Source organism: Dysidea avara, chromosome 1 (assembly GCF_963678975.1).
Source record: "Dysidea avara chromosome 1, odDysAvar1.4, whole genome shotgun sequence".
In the NCBI taxonomy this organism is placed as follows: domain Eukaryota; kingdom Metazoa; phylum Porifera; class Demospongiae; order Dictyoceratida; family Dysideidae; genus Dysidea; species Dysidea avara.
The window spans coordinates 7,573,237-7,593,721 of record NC_089272.1 but is presented as its reverse complement, the minus strand read 5'-3'; the positions used below and the strand labels follow the sequence as shown (position 1 = coordinate 7,593,721).

Here is a 20,485-nt window from a genome sequence, read left to right as displayed (position 1 = left end):
AAGTGAGCAAATCTACTTGTAACAACGGCTCATTCATGGTTAAGGCCATCAAATTTCTAAACTTTATTTTTGTTCATGCAGTTATTTTAACAATGCGGAATTGCGGATATAACAATGTATATATACACCATCGGACTGTAGCTCAGTATAGCTAGTAGGTACCTGCACATGAAGCTAGCAGCTAGCCGCTAAGTCTGTAGACTACACGCGGAGAGTCATTATGACTAAGTACCTAATGATCTTTGAATAATGTACTAAGATTGCATGCATTTCAGTCTTCACTGACTTGCGGCTAAAGAGAGCGGCTGTATGCTGATGTTGCACAGGAGTTAGGAGTCTAAAGAGAATAGCTACTTACCACTTCTTTTTGACCACTGGGTCTAGTCTAGACAATACTCCCATTCGCTCAACCAACCAAACACCGATGGGCAGACGGTGATACTGTACCCTGACAGCATCGTCTTCTTCTGTGCTGAGTAGCCGCTCATTCTCTATGCGTTTATTTGTAGACTTCCTCATCTCGGCACTACATAAAACTAACAACTCGACTGTTGGTCATGTTGGTTAATTTATGTCGAGACAGCCACACCCTGTAGTGGCAGATACAGGGGTTGCATTGAAACCGGCCGGCTTAAAAACAGGGCGCTGCGCACCCGAAATTAGCTTACACGCAGAACGGAGGCGGCTGAAGCTCTGTAGCTGCAAACGTAAATTACGTTCACTATATGCATAGCTAACGACCATTCGTTAGTGAACCGTTCTAACACGAAAGGCGGTGTCTTCATACGTAATAAGCGCCTTTAAAATTAATTATCGTTAGGTAGTAGTACTAGTGGCTTTACTTGCATTTTAATATGCAAACTTCAAGTATAATGCATATATTAATTACAGATTATGAATTAATACTTGCAGTTTCTGTGCTACATGTAGCTAAAAGGTACGAAGAAGGTTCCACAATCTAGTTAAGCCAGGCAAACTTGATTACTTGTTTCTCACCCACAAAAATTCAGGTTTCCATGCGGGCGGGAGGTCATTTTTCACGTTTATTCATTATTAAAGAAAAATTCCAAACCAAGCTATAAAAGTTAGCTAAAGCCTTTTAAAACACTGTACTATACGTTTTACCACAGTTTCTGAGGTGAAAGTGTGCTGTAAAATGATAGCCAGCTTTCTTAGCATCAAAATACGTATGCATGCACGTGATTGATAACACAATAATGGAATTAGAGGCGGTGGGGTACATGTGACATCCTGTTCTATATTAAATCAATGAAAAATCCATCCAAGCATTTTGACATCATGATCCGAACTTTCATCAAATTCTGCCACCATTCTACCTGGTCTTCTTCCTGTAACAAACTTGAACATGTTTTCACATCATCTAACAAACAAAGAAATTTTTACTTCAACAGACTACCTAGAACTTTCAACAGCCTGCCTACAATTGACTTAACTAAACCATTTCTTACCATCAAAGCTCAAATTCTATGGCAGCATTTTATGAAGAACTTCAATCCTGACAACTCACACAGTCTTCATTTTTCTTGTCCCTGCAGCATCTGTTCTAAACACCCCAAGCCACCAAACTTTAATACACAAAATAGTTAGTTATTATACGTAATTAAGTACATAACTTCAGGGTCTGGTACTTGTTACCAGATTCCTTTAAGTGCAACTTGCTCATGCAGCTATAACTACTGTTTGTATCATTATGTATTTTTAACATTGCACTATAAAGCTTTTAGCTACTTACTACTACTACATGTACAGGTAAATAGGGATGCGGGCAGGGATGGATGCAGGCAGGGATGGATGCGGGCAGGGATGAAACTGAAACAATTAGTTATTAATCAGGCTTGCCTGGCCTTAACTGCTGAGGGGAAAAAATGAATGTGATTAATGATGTTATTCGGCCAAAATAATTCATCACATTGTAGACATCAACGCTGACTTTTTACTCCCAACTCGCCCTTGCACCCACTCTACACGCGGACACTCAGAGATTCTTACAATTACCAGCAAGAATCGAGCAGTATTAAGTTGTGGAACTCTTTACCAGATGATATTGTGCTTGTTTCAGACCTCAATCATTTTAAACAAAGATAAATAGGACTATTATCTTAATTCATAATTTTTGTAATGTAATTACTTTGTGCATACTTGCTCCCCCGGGAGGCCTGCACAGTGACAAAAATAAATAATTAATTAATTAAGAATCACATGTACAATGTAGGTATTGTAAATGGTATCGGGGCCCACGTGTGTTACAAGTAGCAGATGTAAAATTATCAGGGGGTAAATACTAACAAATCAGATTCTTTAAATTTCCGTAAGTTAACTTTTAGTATGGTCTTCTAGTTTCAAGGGTTAGCCAGCCAAGAGAGTTCAGCAAGATAGTAACAGTGATGTTGTTCTGATACTTGTTAAATATAAACCTAGCAGCTCTTCTCTGAAGAAGCATTTCAATTTTTTGAATGTCTTGGTTAGTATATAGGGAGCCCATATTGTATAGAGATATATTCTATTATAGGTGTCTTATAGCAGTGTTCTTTGATACGACGTGAACATGGTCTTAAGTAACATCTTAAAATGCTAGAGCTGCATTAGCTTTAGATAAAACGTGTTTGGTATGCTCTTTCCAAGTTAATTTAGAACCTATTACTATTCCTAAATAGTTGACAAAAGTTACTTCTTTTATAGGGTCATTGTTAATGTAGTACGTATGTAAACTTGATAGGTGACCTTCTATAAAAAATTCACATTTTGAGGGATTAAACTCCATTTGCCATACTTTTCTAATACTGACAAATCCTTCTGGAGCTGAATACAGTCATCTAACATGTTTATAGGACTATACACTAAGGTATCATTGGCATACATTTTACTTTTAATGTTGTTGGGTAGGTCATTGATGTAACAGGTGAACAATAATGGTCTTAAGACGGTACCCTGAGGACGCCAGATAGAACATTGACAGAATGACTAGTTTTATCTCAAACCAATACCTTTTGAGTTCTATTAGATAAAAGTAAGAAATCCACGGATTCCGTATGTTAATGGTTTATAAAAAAGTTTTTCATGTGGCACCTTGTCAAAAGCCTTTTTATAATTTTCATGAATTAGTCCCTAAATCTTTATTAACTCATCAATTGTAACAATCAGTTGTCTTTCACAGCTTCTACTTTCTCTGAAACCATGTTGCTCATCACAAGAATTTTGGCTCTAGATGAAAGCAAGTAAATGTTTATAATATGTTCAAGCATAAACTAGTCAGTGATATTGGCTTATAGTTATTAGGTGATATAATCTATCACCTTTTTAATGTGCAGGAACAACGTGGGTAGTTTTTTAGTCAGAAGGTAACTTGGACTGGAAAAGTAAGGCTTTGAAAACTTAAGGTAAAGATGGAACAATTTGATTGGCAGTTTCTTTTAGTATGTACGTATGCAGGGATATCCAGTAGTGTTAAAAGTTTGAAACCTGAGAGAAGACTGGCAACACCAGCAGGATTGGTGCATGGTGATTGGCTGCATCCTAGGGATGTTGTGTATCTTCAACAGTGAAAATGGGGGGAATATATTGATTTAAATATCCGCTTTGTCTTGGTCATCAGTGTATACTTCATCATTGTTATACAACCCCAGTTTGGTCTTTCTTCTTACTCTTAATATAAAACCATAAGTGCTTTGATCCATCAAAGTTATTCAAAGAATCAGCAAAGTAGTGGCTATGGATTTTTCTACTTATTTTGCACAAACTTCAGTCTTAAACTCTTTGTATAGCTACCTGAAAGGCATCTCCAGTCAATCTAGCTTTATTATATAACCATTGTTTTTTATTTGAAAGTCGTTTAATCTTAGCATTTATCCAAGGTTGTTGAGGATGTATAACTAATACTTTAGTCGGAACTTGGGAAAGACACTTTCTACAGATATCCTTAAACTCTGACCAGCTCAGAGCATCTCAATAGGCGCATTAGTATTATAATTGCCTAAGAACTCCTCTGAGAGGTTGCTCGCTACAGTTCTCATGCTATCAAAATCAGCTTTATGCCACATACAGTATATACATTCTTATGAGAGGCTTGACGATAGTCAACATCCACTGCAGAAGTAAACAAGACAATTTCGTGGCCACTAATTCCAGTTTAGAGGTTGGCAGGTGTATTCATATATATGAAGGGAAGTTTGTAAGAAAAACGTCTAGTATAATTATTTTGTCCTCTAGTTGGGAAGTCTATTTGCCAAACTCTGTAATAAATCCAAGAAAATACTAGACAAAGATGCACTTAGTCTACTTGATGCTACTGTGTGGAAGCTCCAATCAACACCAGGTAAAATGAGATGCCCAGCAAGCCATATGAGTGAGTTTTATGAGTGAGTTTTTGTAGGTGTTAGACATTTCTTGAAATGTATTACATAGCTATAGTCCACTAACATATTGAACAAACATGGTCCGGTGGTCTATAAAATGAACAAATTATAAGATGTTTGTTGTTTTAACCTTGCAAATGACAACTTTGCAATTATTCACAATATCTATCTCTTCACAAGTGATTGTGTTTCTACATGCTATAAACACACCTCTATCTGTCCTAGTTTGCCTGTCCTTCTAAAACACATTGTATTCAATAGGAAATATTTTGCTAGATGCAATGCTGGCTGTTAGCCATGATTCACACACTGTTAGCCATGATTTACATCCTAAAATAAAGTGAGGACTGTGCTTATTACTTCTAAAAAAGTGGGCACTTTGTTTGCCACCAACTAACAATTAATGGTGATGACCTTTAGACTCTTCATAATAGTTGGTAATACATGACTTTGCAGATAATCAGATTTACTGGAAAGTGATTATTTGTTATGAAATAGACCGAAACTACTGACAGTTACCATGTTTTCAGAGTGTATTCCCCACCCTATCCCCCCCCCCCCCCCCAAAAAAAAAAGTCTGTCTGGATCTGTCCCTGGTAAGGCCACTGCAAAATAAATTCTCTGTTTCCTGTCCACCACCCTCATCTGATTACTACCAGCTCTAAATATTCCATTATTCCATATTCTTCCAGGCAAACTGACAGCTCAGTAAAAGCTTGAAACAGTGTCAGCTCACGTGTCAGCAGTGCTACTGCGCTACCAAGTCAGCATAAATTTTGCGTTCGCATTATTTTTGCTTCTGAAAATGGAAGAAACATGCTTTTATGCAGCTTTTTATGAAAAATAATGGCATGAAAAGCTACCAATCTTATAATGAAATAATGGAAATAGACCAACCACCATATGCCTGAGTCCAGGATCAGAAACAGAGAGTTTGGTCTAACTATTCTGAAAAAATCTAAATTTTTATCACTAGACCTAGGAAAACCTATGCCTATAAACTCAGTCATACAAGAGTGGAGGGAAGTTATAGGAGTATGAAGGGACACATGAAATCATACTAGCTACTGCATTAACTTTATGCTGTGCCCCACACATTGCGTAGGCTAAAATGTCAAAAAATTCATAATGATAAAATTCATACCTGAGTAATTCATAATTATAGTGTCTAAAGTGTAATTACTAAATTCAACCTTAGGAGGCTGGCTAATTTTCAAAATTTTCTGATGAGGGCATGCATGCCCCTAGATCCTCTAGTTAGAGCATGCTTTGCACACTTGTGACTAATGCCAATGTAAGAATATCCTAGATCTTGCCTAAACCTGAAACCCCCTCTAGATTTGCTATTGTCCTCAGGAAATGTGGTAGCTCAGTGTACACGTACTATCCGTGAGGACCATTGGTGGTTATTCCTAGGTAGAGCTAGTTTATAATGATTTGCACACCGTAGGAAATTTTGATGAAAGAAAAAATTGACAGATAGTTTAAATTCATTTTACTATACCATAGATAGCTACTAGAGCTTAGAAAACTATAGCTGTGGGCTCAACACGATCACATTAAACCTTAAATTGGCTAAGAACATTGCATATGGGCAAGACAACTAGTACTCTTACTCAAGTGCTACATGAGTTATTATTTAAACCCAGATGTTATCTTCCCATGAGACCATCTGTGTTGAGGACTCGATATTCACATAACCAAGAATCAACATATATAAGTACTCCTTCCTACCAAGAACAGTACCAATCGTAATAGACTTTATGATATTCAGATAATGTAAACGGAAATTAACAATCATTATAATTTATGTAAATTTGTAATTGTACATCAGCACTATACCCCTGGAAGGTCCTGTTGATTAAAAATGATCATGGCAAGCATCATGGTGACATTTAGCTACAAGACCATAACGTGTGATCTCAATTTTTGTCAAATTCAGTGGTATTTCCTAGAAAACGGATATCTTGTTCACTTGATTCAGGCTACCAGCTACATTTGCACTCCTGAAGGTGACTACATATGAACATTTTGCTAGTATAGGATGTAATTGGCCCTACTAAGATTGCAATATTAATCCATAGCAATGAACATTTAACTACGTATTTGCATTAAAACAATCACTCTGACTTTAACGCCCACTCTTAATTTTGTCACAGCTAGCTAAAAGGTCAATCAGAATAACTTGAAATTTGGTTTGCATATGTAGAGTACCTTATGATGGCAAGAAAAACAAAGAGTAACAGCTACAGAGTTACAAAACAAAAACAATTGTAACGTCGTGGGGTTGAGATACTGTCTAATAGAATAGTCACCACAGGAAGAAAATGTCAAAATACATGCCAATCAAACTTATGTAAGACCCACTCTATAGTTAGCTATGATGGCGGGGGTTCCCCACTAGTTTGTTATGATATAAGGCCACACCAAGTCAAACCTTAGTTTCTGGTCACCCGCCCGCATGGTAAACCTGAAACCCTAGTTTATGAGGACTATTATTAATATTACAGGTGCTTAAGTGCACGTGACCCAGCAAGACACTTATTTTTTACTGCAAAAGATCGATATACTCTAATAGAGCATTCAGGGATTCCAATAGAGCAGTCACACTACTCTTAACTCTAATATTAGGTATATATTAGGTATATATGCCACACTAATAAAATGTTTCTAACTATAGCTAGTTTTGTCCTTGATTATATAGCTGTTCAGATTATAACTGTTACTAATGCTTCTGTAACCAAAGTAATTTCAGTAGCATTAACTACTAGTCCATGCAGATGGGCCATAGCTTTAACTTTATAATTCAAATGTAGTCCTCTAATGATTAGTCTAATTCCTTATCACTGAACACTACAGGGGTATGGAAAGCCGGCAACATTCGGTGAGCTTAAACTTAAACTTTTCCATAACTAAAATTAGATTGGCAAGTGGAAACCCTTATAGTTTAAACATTCCCAGATGATCACTAAAAAACAGTAGTCTGGAGCACTCAATGACTCAAAACTTTGACAGTTACTTTTCTCAAGGTTACTGAATAGAAGGCTGGAAACACATAGCTAGTGGGCTAAGACTTTACATTTGAATGAAGAATTTCTGATGTGAAAATAGAAGTTAAATTTCATTGTGTATCATGATCATTTGAACAACTTAGCTATAAGTCATAGTAATACTTTCCTGACATAGCTAATGAGACATTTATTTCACTTGGAAAGCATAAATAGCTACATGAGCAAAACATTTCCTATAGTATATTCTAAATAAATAAATAAATAAATATACTTAAATGCTATACATCAGTGTATAGCTAGCCATGATTCATCAACAACTTTCCTAGTGCATTTTTTGCCGAAGCACAACTACTTATGTTGTTGGTTAAGTATAAAATCAACATGAATTTGCTAAATTGAGCAAATAATAATACCATACAGTATATTGTCACAGTAGAGTCTATAGTCCTGAAGTCCTGATCATCCGCCCGCCCGCATCCATTTGTAGGCTTGGGAGTGACCAGAAACTAAGGTATGACTTGGAGTGGCCTAATTTTACACAAGTCACATAGCTACATGAGTTTTAAAAATTATATCGTGTGTAACAATAGCTTTACAGCCAAATTTGTGTAAATTTGACAAGGCATTACTAGCTGATAGTACATCATCCTCCATTGATTAAACTATTGGAGAAATGTTGTTTTGTCTCTTTAACACACCGTTAGGCTGAGGATCACCACTCTGGCAGGATTTCAATTTTCTACATTCAGAATTCAAGCATTCAGCAGACCACTGTTCTTCTCATGCACAGGCCCGGATATAACGAGATTAGCTACTTTATAGTAGATTAATATGTCAAGTGATCCAGCAGATGATAGTGTTGCGGGGCTGACGATAGTAGGTTCGATCGAAGGAGATAACAAGAGCGATAACTAGTGACAATCCCTTCACGCTACTGAAGCCATAACTACATAGCAATGAACATTTAACTACGTATTTGCATTAAAACAATCACTCTGACTTTAACGCCCACTCTTAATTTTGTCACAGCTAGCTAAAAGGTCAATCAGAATAACTCTAGTACACACGTGAAATAATTACAAGAAACGGAAGAATACTAAGGCCTAACCTAGAGTACAAAGTACAGTGTTATATGCATGTTCAAGTTCAGTTCCCATCAGATAGTTTGATCTCACATTCAGTAGACCTTTGGTCTTGTCGAGGATATTGTTGTCATTAAGGTACCTTCTCTGTGTTTTAGTGCTAGCTAGTGAATATAGTGCAATAGTACTATATAGCATAGACTAATCACGTTAGTGCGATCCGGCACTGTTGCATGATGCCGTCACAGCTCACTCGAACTGTTTAACAGTTTAATGGTGTGCAGCATAGTAGGCTACAACATTACGCAGTAAAGGTTGTTTGTTGATCGCGCGTACTGTCACTATTCTGCGAGAGGGTGTTGTTATGTAGTAGATGTATCGCAGCAGTCCAGCACGAGGGCAATATCGTAGCGGTTATCACCCTAGTCCGAGGTGAAGCCGAGGACGAGGGTGATAACTAAGATATTTCTTGAATTATAGCCGAAAAAGCCATCATTAAGCTGATTTTGGCGCCTGTATTCTAATTAATTCATTTGTCACGAAGCGACTCAGTCGAGTAGCACAAACATACATCACGACCGCTCTAAATTAATTAAGCAAATATATCAATCTCACCGGTCTGCCTCTCCCTACTGGCTGGTTTCAAAGCTTACCCCCACGCACTAATTGAAAACCCATGCACGCACTGTCTAAATTGATAGATTAGCTAGCCCCACGCACCGGCTGGGATATAATCGTTAATAACTGCATGTGGCTTTTTATAATAGCTGTAATTTTTGGGTATGAACAATAAATTGGAACTTCCCAACACCAGGAACCATGGGCGTAGCAACCCAAGCTGCCAATCCTCCCTTCAAGATTTCTGTTTTCAGTTCACAAAAAAGATCAAGATACTCTCAGTGGCATTGACAGACTTTTTTACCATGCCCAGCCGGGAACTGGGTAGGCAAGCCATTAACCATGCAACACATACGTGACAGGCTGAGCAAAAACCGGCTGTTTTCACACATTCCTTGAATTCCATCTCTGTAATATATAGTAACAAATAGTAAACAGCCTAAGTTTCAGCTTTTTGTGATGAATGGTCTTAGAGTTGTAGTGCTTGGCAGTTGGAACAGTGATAATCTTGATTTTTACAGCCACAATATGGGAAATAAATACAGCCACTTAGATAATCAATCGTAACTTACAATTGAAACAAGCTACAAAGATGGGACTTGGCTCAATCTGTGCACCACGAACTGGCAAATCAAGCAAGGTATAGTGCTTTCCCTGTGCTCTTTCGTGTTGACAAAGAAGAAGGTCATTCCAACTAAGAAATGATGACTGTAAATGATGTTTTTACTGCATTGTACATAAGCACCCATAATTCACGTATCCTTTAATTTGCTGTGTGAACACAAAACAACGATTTTCTTACTCTCCATAAACAGGCAAATCCATTGGTGTATAGGTTTTATTGATTTCAGCTTAATTCCAATGCATACAAATGCGATTAAAGCATGCATAAATTTTTACACCCCGTATATTTCAATACGGTTTTATGGCAAAATAGAATTTTGTGAAAACGACCGGTTTTTGCTCAGTGGGTCACATATGTCCATCTTTCTCTGGACATCAATATAGATAGCATTTTCTACATGCATGGTGTATATACTTTACCTACAGTATAATACTACCGTATGCAAGATGACTTTTTAAAATACAAGTTTAAGGAAAAATTAGAAATTTTAAGTTTGTCAATGATTAGGGATCATAGAAAAAAAGGTAGGGAAACAAGGAGGTTGCCTACACCTGCAGATATACTAGTGAACATTTAATCCCTAATCCAGTCTATACCCAAGACCAAGACTGAATTAGGGATTAAATGTTCACTAGTATATTTGCAGGTGTAGGCGACCTCCTTGTTTCCCTATATTTTTTTTCTATGATCCCTAATCGAACTTAAAATTTCTAATTTTTCCTTTACAGTTGTTTGTTTACTTTTTTGTAACATTATTATGACTGGCGAACCCATGTATATCAGAAGAAAGGATGGCGCCACAATTAATGTTTTTGTCTGAACGCGTGCCCCAGCTATCAAAAACTGTTTCGAAAGTGCAGTGGCCATTACATTTCACTTTCAGCTATGTTCAGCCCGTTACACAGTGCTACAAACGAAAAACAGTAGAAGAAGCACCTCTGCAGCAATCCAGTCACCACGAAAATACAACAATTCTCGCATCCCCAACTATCAATTACTGCCTCGAAAGTGCAGTGGCCATTACACTTCGCTTTCAGCTATTTTCAGCCTGTTACACAGCATCACAAATGAAGAACAGTGTTAGAATCATCTATGCAATGAGTTCAGTTACCATGGAAAATATGGGCGATTCATGTTTACAAACGTACTGGGGAGCCATGCATCACACTACTGCGAATTGACACCTTGGGTTGTCACCAAAAAGAAATGGAACACAAAGGAGGACAAAGATAAGTCCATGATGCGTGCATTGTACATACTGCGTTATGCCAAAAGGCACATCTCAGGACGAAGCGATGTCGAACAGTGAAAAAATCAAGCCCATAACCTTAGCTGTTATCAAGTTACGCTTGCCTGAAGGAATCAGGCAATTAGTCAGTAGAAAATTCCATTGAATAAATTTTTTTTGAATTTCGTAACAATTTATTGGAAGCCTTTAGGACCATACCGAAGGCACTTTTGGGCTTGGTTATACCTAACCAATGCTGCCAAGGTGCCAGGATGGAGTTGTGAAGCTGGTTTTGGGTGAAGTTTTAAGATAAGAAGACCCGAATCTCCATGATCCCTAATATACAGTACTACTGTACAGTATATGATAGCATACTATTAGTCAACACAAATAATATTAGATAGCTAAAGCATTGGTAGGCCAAGGTTTTTTAGTAACAAATTCTCCCTATATTCCCCTGGCACAAAGTAGCAACACACATTACCATTGGATTGCTTCATTATCCGAGCTCCAATGAGTCGCTCCACATGCTGAATATCTTGGTTATATCATACTCATTACATTATCGTAATCGGCTAGCATCTTGAAATAAGACCATCAAATTAGCCAAAAGTAGGGTTAAAGCGTGTCTCATTTTAGCAAGTAGTCATCTAATCTTGTTTCCTTACTTTTACTGCTGGATCATTTCTCATTTCAGCTGTAACATTTTTAAACTTGTTTCCTTACTTTTTGTAGTGTGTATATTCACTGTATATTATACCAATCCCTACTTCCTTTTTAAATTTTTAATTTTTTAAATAGCTAGTTTGTTAACTTTTTTTGTCTAGCTAGCTAGCTATATTATATTATACTCTTTTTGTTTTCCACATAGTATAAATATCACTTGAAGCAGCTCTTTTACCTTCGTACGCAATAAGTGCCCCTAAACATAATTATTGTTTTGTCTTTTAAAACTATTACAGCAACTGTTTAAGGCTTCAGGTGCATTTCTAATGCCTAAATGTTGATGATTTTACAGTAAAACATCGCTGGAGAGTCCACCATTATAAGAGCAGAACCCTCACTTTTAGAAGTCTGGATCTCAAGGTGGATCTAGCTAGCTACCTCACAAAAAAGCTAAACTTGTAAGTAAGACTATATAAAACAACTACCCAGCGTTAAAAAATGCTAGAGACAACTCCTTGGGTACTACACCCGTTCACCATCATCTTACGCACACGTATTCACACTTCGTTAAAATCACGTCTTTGGGTTATTAAGTGCCACAACTATTGATTATCCTTTGAGAAGACCAAAGAAACGAATGAATGGTGAAAGTAAACAGCATGGTGCAGTGGACAGAACGTAATCGGAACAACAGAATCCGCCATCATTACCTTGGCTGTCTGAAATTTCTGGAGCCATGCACCTAGCGCTACCGGGTCTTACAGCAGGCAGGCAGGCAGGCAGGCAGGCAGGCAGGCAGGCAGGCAGGCAGGCAGGCAGGCAGGCAGGCAGGCAGGCAGGCAGGCAGGCAGGCAGGCAGGCAGGCAGGCAGGCAGGCAGGCAGGCAGGCAGGCAGGCAGGCAGGCAGGCAGGCAGGCAGGCAGGCAGGCAGGCAGGCAGGCAGGCAGGCAGGCAGGCAGGCAGGCAGGCAGGCAGGCAGGCAGGCAGGCAGGCAGGCAGGCAGGCAGGCAGGCAGGCAGATGAAATCCAAGTGAATTTCGAAGTTTTTTAAACTCACTGTACATGGAAACATTCAACTTTTTGCTTCGTTTACCACAAGGTACAGCATCATTATAGTACTAATGCATTTCAGGTGTTTTTTTCAAGTAAAACTTATTGCAAGGCTATTTTTTAAGGTGCGAAAATCCACGAAATCATATGATTTCTTACCAACCCCTACTTACATGTATGATAACGTGTTTGTCAGATGAAGGTGCTTACTTTGAAGTGCATAGTTAATTCGTTTTGTCAGCTCCACAGCATATTTTCTGATGGTTATGTCAGCAACTCAATAGTATGAACCACTTCAAAGTCAGCATAACAATGCCATAATTGAAACCATCATTGTGACACCTTCACTGTAGTTGTTTACCTTTATAAGTTGTAAACTTATAAATAATCTTTTTCTTAATTGCGATAACAGAGTTTCAGTCCCTACCAATGAATAGGGAACACAACAAGTTAGCATTTCATAACAAAGCAAACTACTTAGTACTTGCTAACTTGTTACCATTTGGTAAGTTGTGACAGTTGTCTAACATTATTTGGTACAGTCTATCAGGTATACCGGACGGTGTTGCCATACGATAACCGTTTTCTAATTTTTGCAACACCTCGGTGTTACTCATTCCTGGGTAGGAGATAGACCCGTATGTGACAACTTCAATCAGAAAAATATGCAATTTCAAGACAGTCCAGGTTGCTAGATGGCTTCCTAATTCAGTTGTGCCATTTACAAAATGTATGGGGGGAGCCTTGGAGAAAAAATTGTACCTTTAAAGCACTGTGCATGCCAAAGTAGCTAATTCAAAATCAACAAACTATATATTTCTGAGATCGACAATCTATACTCTAGCATATAAAAAGTCCATATTTCCAAATTTTAAAAATTGGGTTGGAATGCCAACTATTGGCTCTTTACGCTGCTCTTACTCCATACCATGCACACAAGCAGGTGTGTGTGTGTGTGTGTGTGTGTGTGTGTGTGTGTGTGTGTGTGTGTGTGTGTGTGTGTGTGTGTGTGTGTGTGTGTGTGTGTGTGTGTGTGTGTGTGTGTGTGTGTGTGTGTATGGTATGGAGTAAAAGTGGCATAAAGAGCCTATAGTAGGGTGCATTTAGTGTTCTATCACATGATTACTTGGCATGTCCTGCCATTATAGTTGTTAGCCTAAAAACAAGCAAAAAGAAAACTGCTGCAAACAATTACTCCATACCATTTGAACTATCGCTAAGCAGTATCCACGCAACTATACAGGTGCTAATTTTTCAAATACTTATAGGCTGCCTCACCTCTATTGTCTGATCCTATAGTTTTCATCACAGTGATAGCTACATAACTTAATCCAAGTATGAGTGCTACTGAAAGATACTAGTCCTTTGTCCTTCTCACTCCTTCTTATGAAACGCTGCGTGGTTTGTTTGTTTTTTTGATCTTCTACAGTATATTGCCTCCTATTATTTGTATATACTCAAGTTATTCGTAGGGAAAATCCCTTGTATAACCCATCTTTGTCCATTAAAAAGCTGGAAAGAAAAAGTATAGGCAAAAATGACATGATTATATGGTTAGTGTTGCGTAAGTTGTGCTACTGTTATAGCTTAATAGCTTTATCAGTGGATAGCCCACGTCTTTAATTACTATGGGTAGCTAATGGTGGGACAAAGAAGTTTGATGCCCAGGTAATTTCCTGGTTGCTGGTTCTGGTTGCACCACTCAGTTGTTTTAAAATTGCCCTCAGAATTGAGCACAGGGGCTAAAATTTTTAATTTTTTTCTGTGGGGGGGCATGCCCCTAGATCCTCCTAGAGACATCATGCTTTGCATGTTGAGTATGCTTTCACCTTGCTTTACAACCACCTAAAAGGAACGCCCCTATCTAAAAGTACTTTACTATGCTGCAGTGTGGCTAAGCGTATTAAGAAATACATGGAGTATTGGGGCAGTTGTACTGACTGGTTTCCAACTCTAAGGTTACTTTGAGGGTCACTTTTCCTATCAGGGGCAGGGTTCATTTTGAGGCATTGTAAATTGCAGCTAACTGCATAGAATTAAAATCACCTGATTTTGCATGCGCAGTTGATGTACCATTTCAGGCATTTATACAAAAAGGGTTTATACTTTATTGAGCAGTTGCAGAAGTCATAAAACTAAAATAACGATTATGTTTAGTGGTGCTTAAAATACTTCAAGGCTCAGAAGAGATTTTGAATTATTTTGTCACAGAAAGAAGTACTTTATGTACTAAACGTACAACATAGTAATAAACATTTTTTCTTTTTGTGTGTTGAATGAATAAGGTCGGGTATATGGCAACCTAAAGAATTTTTTAATCCCTAACAACTTTAAACTTATACAGTGTACTTGTCCTCCTGACGGTATTCAAATCTGACTCTAAATTTTATCCATACAAACAGCCAAGCTTTTAAAAAGAGTATTAACCTGGGGGGAATGTGAAATTAAAAGTGGCGGCCAGAAATTTGCTGCAATGATGTAAATTAAATATTACTAACATCATAATTTATTAACATCACTGCAGCTGTTTCTTGGCTGCCTCTGATTTCACAGGCTTTTTCTCAGACTTTAAGATGACACCCTATTTTTGCAGCTTGGCTGTTGGCATGTACATTGCTTAATTTTAGCCAGTTTTATAGAGTATGTGTTACCCAATTTCTTCTTATCTACAGATACAATGATTATGGAAGACAGGTGCACATACCCAAAACTCCTTCAGCAACCATGCACTGTATCATTGTTAAGCCACATAATAAATCTATAATAATTGATATTATCCAGCTACAGTGCGATGTTTTGTGACATGCATAATATTATACTTGGTTCACAATCTATAGCAATTATGATCATATAGTGTAGAACATTTTAAAAGCCACTGAATAGTGTATGAACATGTGGTAGAACAGTGTAGATCACACTTAACTGAAAGGTGCAAGTTCAATTCCTATAGTTAAAACCTTTTTTTTTGGACCTTTTAAGTACACTATTTTAGAAGCTCACCAACTGCTCTATTAGAGTAGCTGACTGTTCTACTAGAGTACATCAATTTTTTAGTGGAAAGTGGTCAGCCATCCTTGACTGGTTCAGTAGGTAATTGGTAATTGAGCAGTCTTCAAGTTAATTGGTTGGTAAATGTCCGATGGCCGACCGTTATAATCTATTCTGACCTAACTACATAGTACAATCTCCATACTCTGAATCCATGGAACACATAGTGCTATATGTACTGTATATGATGAAATTTTACATTCCAGTCCAAGAATATAATTATTGAGTTTGCTCACTAAAATAAATTTTAAATTTTGTAGAGCTATTTCAGATCCGAGTCACACTTAAGGCACATTTGGGTTTGTACTTAACCAATACTCTCAAGGCATTTGTGTGTGTATTGTGTATCATTTATAGGCCCGCTGTCTATGCCAGCATAATAAAAAGCCTAATAGTTATGCCAGCATAATACTAGCATTACTGGGTAGATATTTCAAACTATGGAGCTTAATTCCATGAAAATAGATTGATGCTCCCTAAAAGAGCAGTCAGTAGAAATTGCAAACTGCAATAGAGCACTCAGATGCATTGTACATAGCTCCTTAGATCGATACTCTCTAATAGAACAGTCACTTGTAGTGAAATACTCTAATAGAACATTCACTGATTAAAATGTTCCAAGATAATTGTAAGAAATTTTGTTAACCAGAGAACATAATGCAAGCATAATGGAACACTGAAGAGCATAGTTTTTTTGTGGAAATTCCTGAATGCATTTTGGGCAGATTTTTGAGCATATTTGACTCCGTCCTAATTATTTATGCCAGCATGATTTCAAACATAGTACCGTAGAGTCTGGTCATTAAGTGCAAATATTAAGCATGTATTATTGCATACTCATTTCTCATATTTAATCATGGTTGATAAGCACATGTGAATAAACACGAAGCTCCAACACAAGGAGTAGCCATGCAAGAGACGAAATGCTAGAGGTTTGAAATTTCACGTGGTATGTGGCCAGTGGATTTTAAATTTACTATGTGGATTTCACTATGCTTTCCAGGTAAAATTGTCTTCTGCAGCATGGAAATCAGAAGGATTTGCACAGTAACTGAACTCCAAATATTGCTACACATGGTCACTGTGAATCACCACTCCAAGAGAGCTAATCCATTGCACTCACAATGATTTTTCTTATTAGGTGCATGCGCTTAACAAATACACGATAATAATAAAAAATGGAAAATTTTACTAAGCATATGCGCCTAACAACCAGACTATGAAGTAAAAGCATCAAGCATAACTACAAAGTGAACGTGCGCTTGCCAGTTAACAATTCATTTTTTCTTTTGTATTATATCAAATACAAATATGTGACACTAGTAATTTGAGTGTTTCGTATTTAGACTTTAATATAATAAATATCATAACTGATGTTCTTCAACAACCATCTGAGAGCTTTTTATGTCATCTGTTTGTGATATTAAGTATTTATGTATGTATGTATGGTGTTTACTAAAGCCCAAAGCAAAGATTTTGATTCCCTAGCCCACGTTATGCCCAAAGTCAGTATTTTGGCTACAACTAACAGTTTCACATCTAGCCCTTGGATGCTGGAGGTTAGTATGACAACAGACTATCATGATAATTATTACTGTTCTATAACAGTGGAGTACACATGCACTATACTTGACAGTTCTGTTAGAATGTATGTACGTATGACTGTTCTATTAGAGTAAATTGATCTTGGGACCAAGTCCTGTATTCTCACTGTTGGGGGATAGTTTGAGATAGCTTCTATTTTTCACCTGTAACATTATAGCTGCAGAAAAATCTGTTTCAAGAGTTTTTGCATTATATATGTTTAAACTGCTGCAACTTGCAACAAGGTGTACTATTTCTGAATAAAATTTAACAATTAAGGTATAATTTATTTATATACCCTCAATTCGATCTCTGGTCTGGTTGCAACAATTTATGTTTTACCACTGACCACTGAATGTTACTGTCACATGTATATTACCATCTTTACTGATGGACTGTGAGTTTTAGTTGATGGGTAATTATTGTCGGTTTGATGTATACCGATATTTACAAAATTAGCAAACATCGGCTGTTACCAATTATTCAACCAATTATCAGTGCAACACTATAACTGAGTAGTCATTTGTTGTGGATATACTGATATACTTTAATCAGTTCTTGTTCATTCTGAAAGCACAATTGTGATCATAGTAGGTTTTTGATATTTAGGCATTACTTTAATTGTCATAATTGGCTGAACCTTCTTATTGATTCTGATACCCTGTCACCATTCTATTGTATTAATATACTATTATTATCTTAACACAGATCAGTTAGTAGAAATGTCTCAATCAAGACAGGAAAATGTAGTAGTGACACAACCACAGACAACAGACGAGAAAAATTCTCAAGCTAAACAGGCCGAAGATGATTGTTGTGGTTGCTGTGTAGGTGGTGGAGGATCTACTAGTGGCAGTTTCGGTGGATCAGTTGGATCACTAGGAGGTGGATCACTAGGAGGTGGATCATGTGGATCTGTTGGTGGAGGATCATGTGGTAGCTAGTGATGTACTGATTATGATTATGACTATGCGTGTGCAGCCATAACATAAAAGTTTCTCTGTGCGACTAACTTTAATAAAATTTTATAGTTGTAATTATTATAATAGTGCGAATGACATGTAGCTAACTAGCTACTGAAAGTTTATTACTGCATTGCGTAGTTAAATGAATTGTAAATAATAGTTAGACACCAAGATCAAGGGAGCTAAGTGATTTAGTAACCCCGATGGTCTGAGGCTGTAGCATCCCGAGTGCAGCGAGGACACTAATAAGGGCCTGAAGGGTTACTATGTAAATCGCTTAGTTACCATTGGTCGCAGTGTCTAAGTTATGGTTTAAAGTATGTACCTTTTTAGCCAGAGCATGAGTGTGGGGTGAAATAGCAATGCAGAACAACAAAAAAATGCAGAACAGCGGAACAGTTTCTTCCTGAAGTCCTTACTGCACCCACAAAAAATAATTATCAACCGGTATCCAAAGTAACGGCTAGAGCTACAGTAGATATGCCACTTAGTCTACTATTTGTCCAGAATTACTTGCACAACATAGGGAAGAAGAGTATTACAGTATTATCAAGTACTGCAGTGTTCCTTTCATGTTATATTTATTTATCATGTACAAAATTGCTTAAGGGCAGGTGGCTAAGTGAACATGTGTAGTTGACTAAGTGAACATGTCAGGTGACTAAATGATTTAGTAAACCTGTGAATGAGCCATACCATAGTCTAATGTACAATAATATTATTAGCATGCTAGATCTATGGGCACACCTACAACACATGCATATAACAAACGATGGAAATGTTATGAACTTAGTTGAGGCAGTTCATTGGCTGTGTCACTCCAATTGGTTATTATATTGTGCGTATGGTCTTGTGCAGTCAAGCAGGCAGAACAATGGCCCACATGCATATGGCTGCTTGTGATTAGATACAAATTAATTTCCTGCATGGCTGTTCAATCCCCTTCACAAAATCCTTGTTACCTTAATATGCTTGGAAAAAAAATTATGTGATAGTGTGATGCAAAAAAATCCATAACAGTAGTCACCATCAATTGTTAACAACTATCATCTGACAACCCTAAACATGTAATTTTGACTAGTTGTGGGAAACCATTATAATCATCTTAGTGCTGTACTTCACACTTACTGTAACAGTAAAATTATGACTTTTACCAACATGGATTTTTCCCAACTGCTGCTTTAGAGTATTGGACCAAACCTCTTGACTGCAGAAATCCAGTGAATTTTGTGTATTTTGATTTTCATAAAGCAGTTGATTGGTAGTATCTTTGTGCACAGCTAAGGGTCTTGCTCAAACTCTAGAATTCAAGGCCTGCTGCAATGGTTGACTAACTGTCTGCATGGATTCAAGATAAAGATATCTTGGTATTGTTGGAATGGTGGAACAGTCTGGAATAGCGAAGTTTACTGGAATAGTGGAATGGACCATAGAATGGTGGATTGGAACAGTGCATTAGATAATTTCACCCTTGTTTTCATCTGTTACATGCAATACTACCTCCCAACAAAGACAACCTCCTTGTATGGAGCACATTGATTTATTACAGCTGTATGCTTGGTTCCATATATGGGTTAAAGCAAGCTAGTATTTGTTCTACTGTAAATCAAGTCAGAATTGATGCTGCAGAAGCAGATTGTATATTCTATAGATATACTTTAAGTGAAATGATACATGATACATTTATAACTTTATGAAATGTATTGTGACAGTCTTTTTCATACAAAATATGTAATGGGGCTTATATACTGAGAGATGTACCAACAGATCAGAACAGATGTACGTAGTAGTTCCTATGGAGATGTAATTGTGAACCGAATTTAGAATATTCGTTCCTTTTGAAATAATTCATTATGTTAGCATTTAGAATATTCATTTTAGCCTATTATCATACAATAATCAATGAAGTATTTATTTAGCTGTAGCTACCACACATGGGGTCTTAACTTTAGGAGATAGGGTTGACATCCATAAACATGATCAAGTGAATATCCAATTTTCAAATAAAGTCAAACTATACACATGTTGTATCTCTGTGCATAAACAATAACAGAATATCTAGTTACCAGTAGTAATATTACACTGAAAGATACATGTACAGGTATATGTTAATGACAGGTGCAAGGGTCTGGGGGTTCATACAATTTACAGCTGTAGACAACATAGTAAAGCACTGTTATTAGTTTTTATGTAATGCTACAAATCATGATAACATCATTCGAACCAAAGAATAGT

The 20,485-nt window shown here is 37.2% G+C and overlaps 1 protein-coding gene and 1 long non-coding RNA gene across 2 annotated transcripts in view; both read left to right on the top strand.

Annotated features, from left to right (window-relative positions):
- Positions 1-20,485, top strand: part of LOC136254307 (glucose-6-phosphate exchanger SLC37A2-like) — a gene marked incomplete in the record, with an annotated part of 323,373 nt that overhangs the window by 65,900 nt on the left and 236,988 nt on the right.
- On the top strand, positions 8,475-18,372 carry LOC136254289 (uncharacterized). The gene is made up of 2 exons (XR_010700421.1): positions 8,475-8,604; positions 17,994-18,372. It is a non-coding gene; the product is annotated as an uncharacterized lncRNA (long non-coding RNA).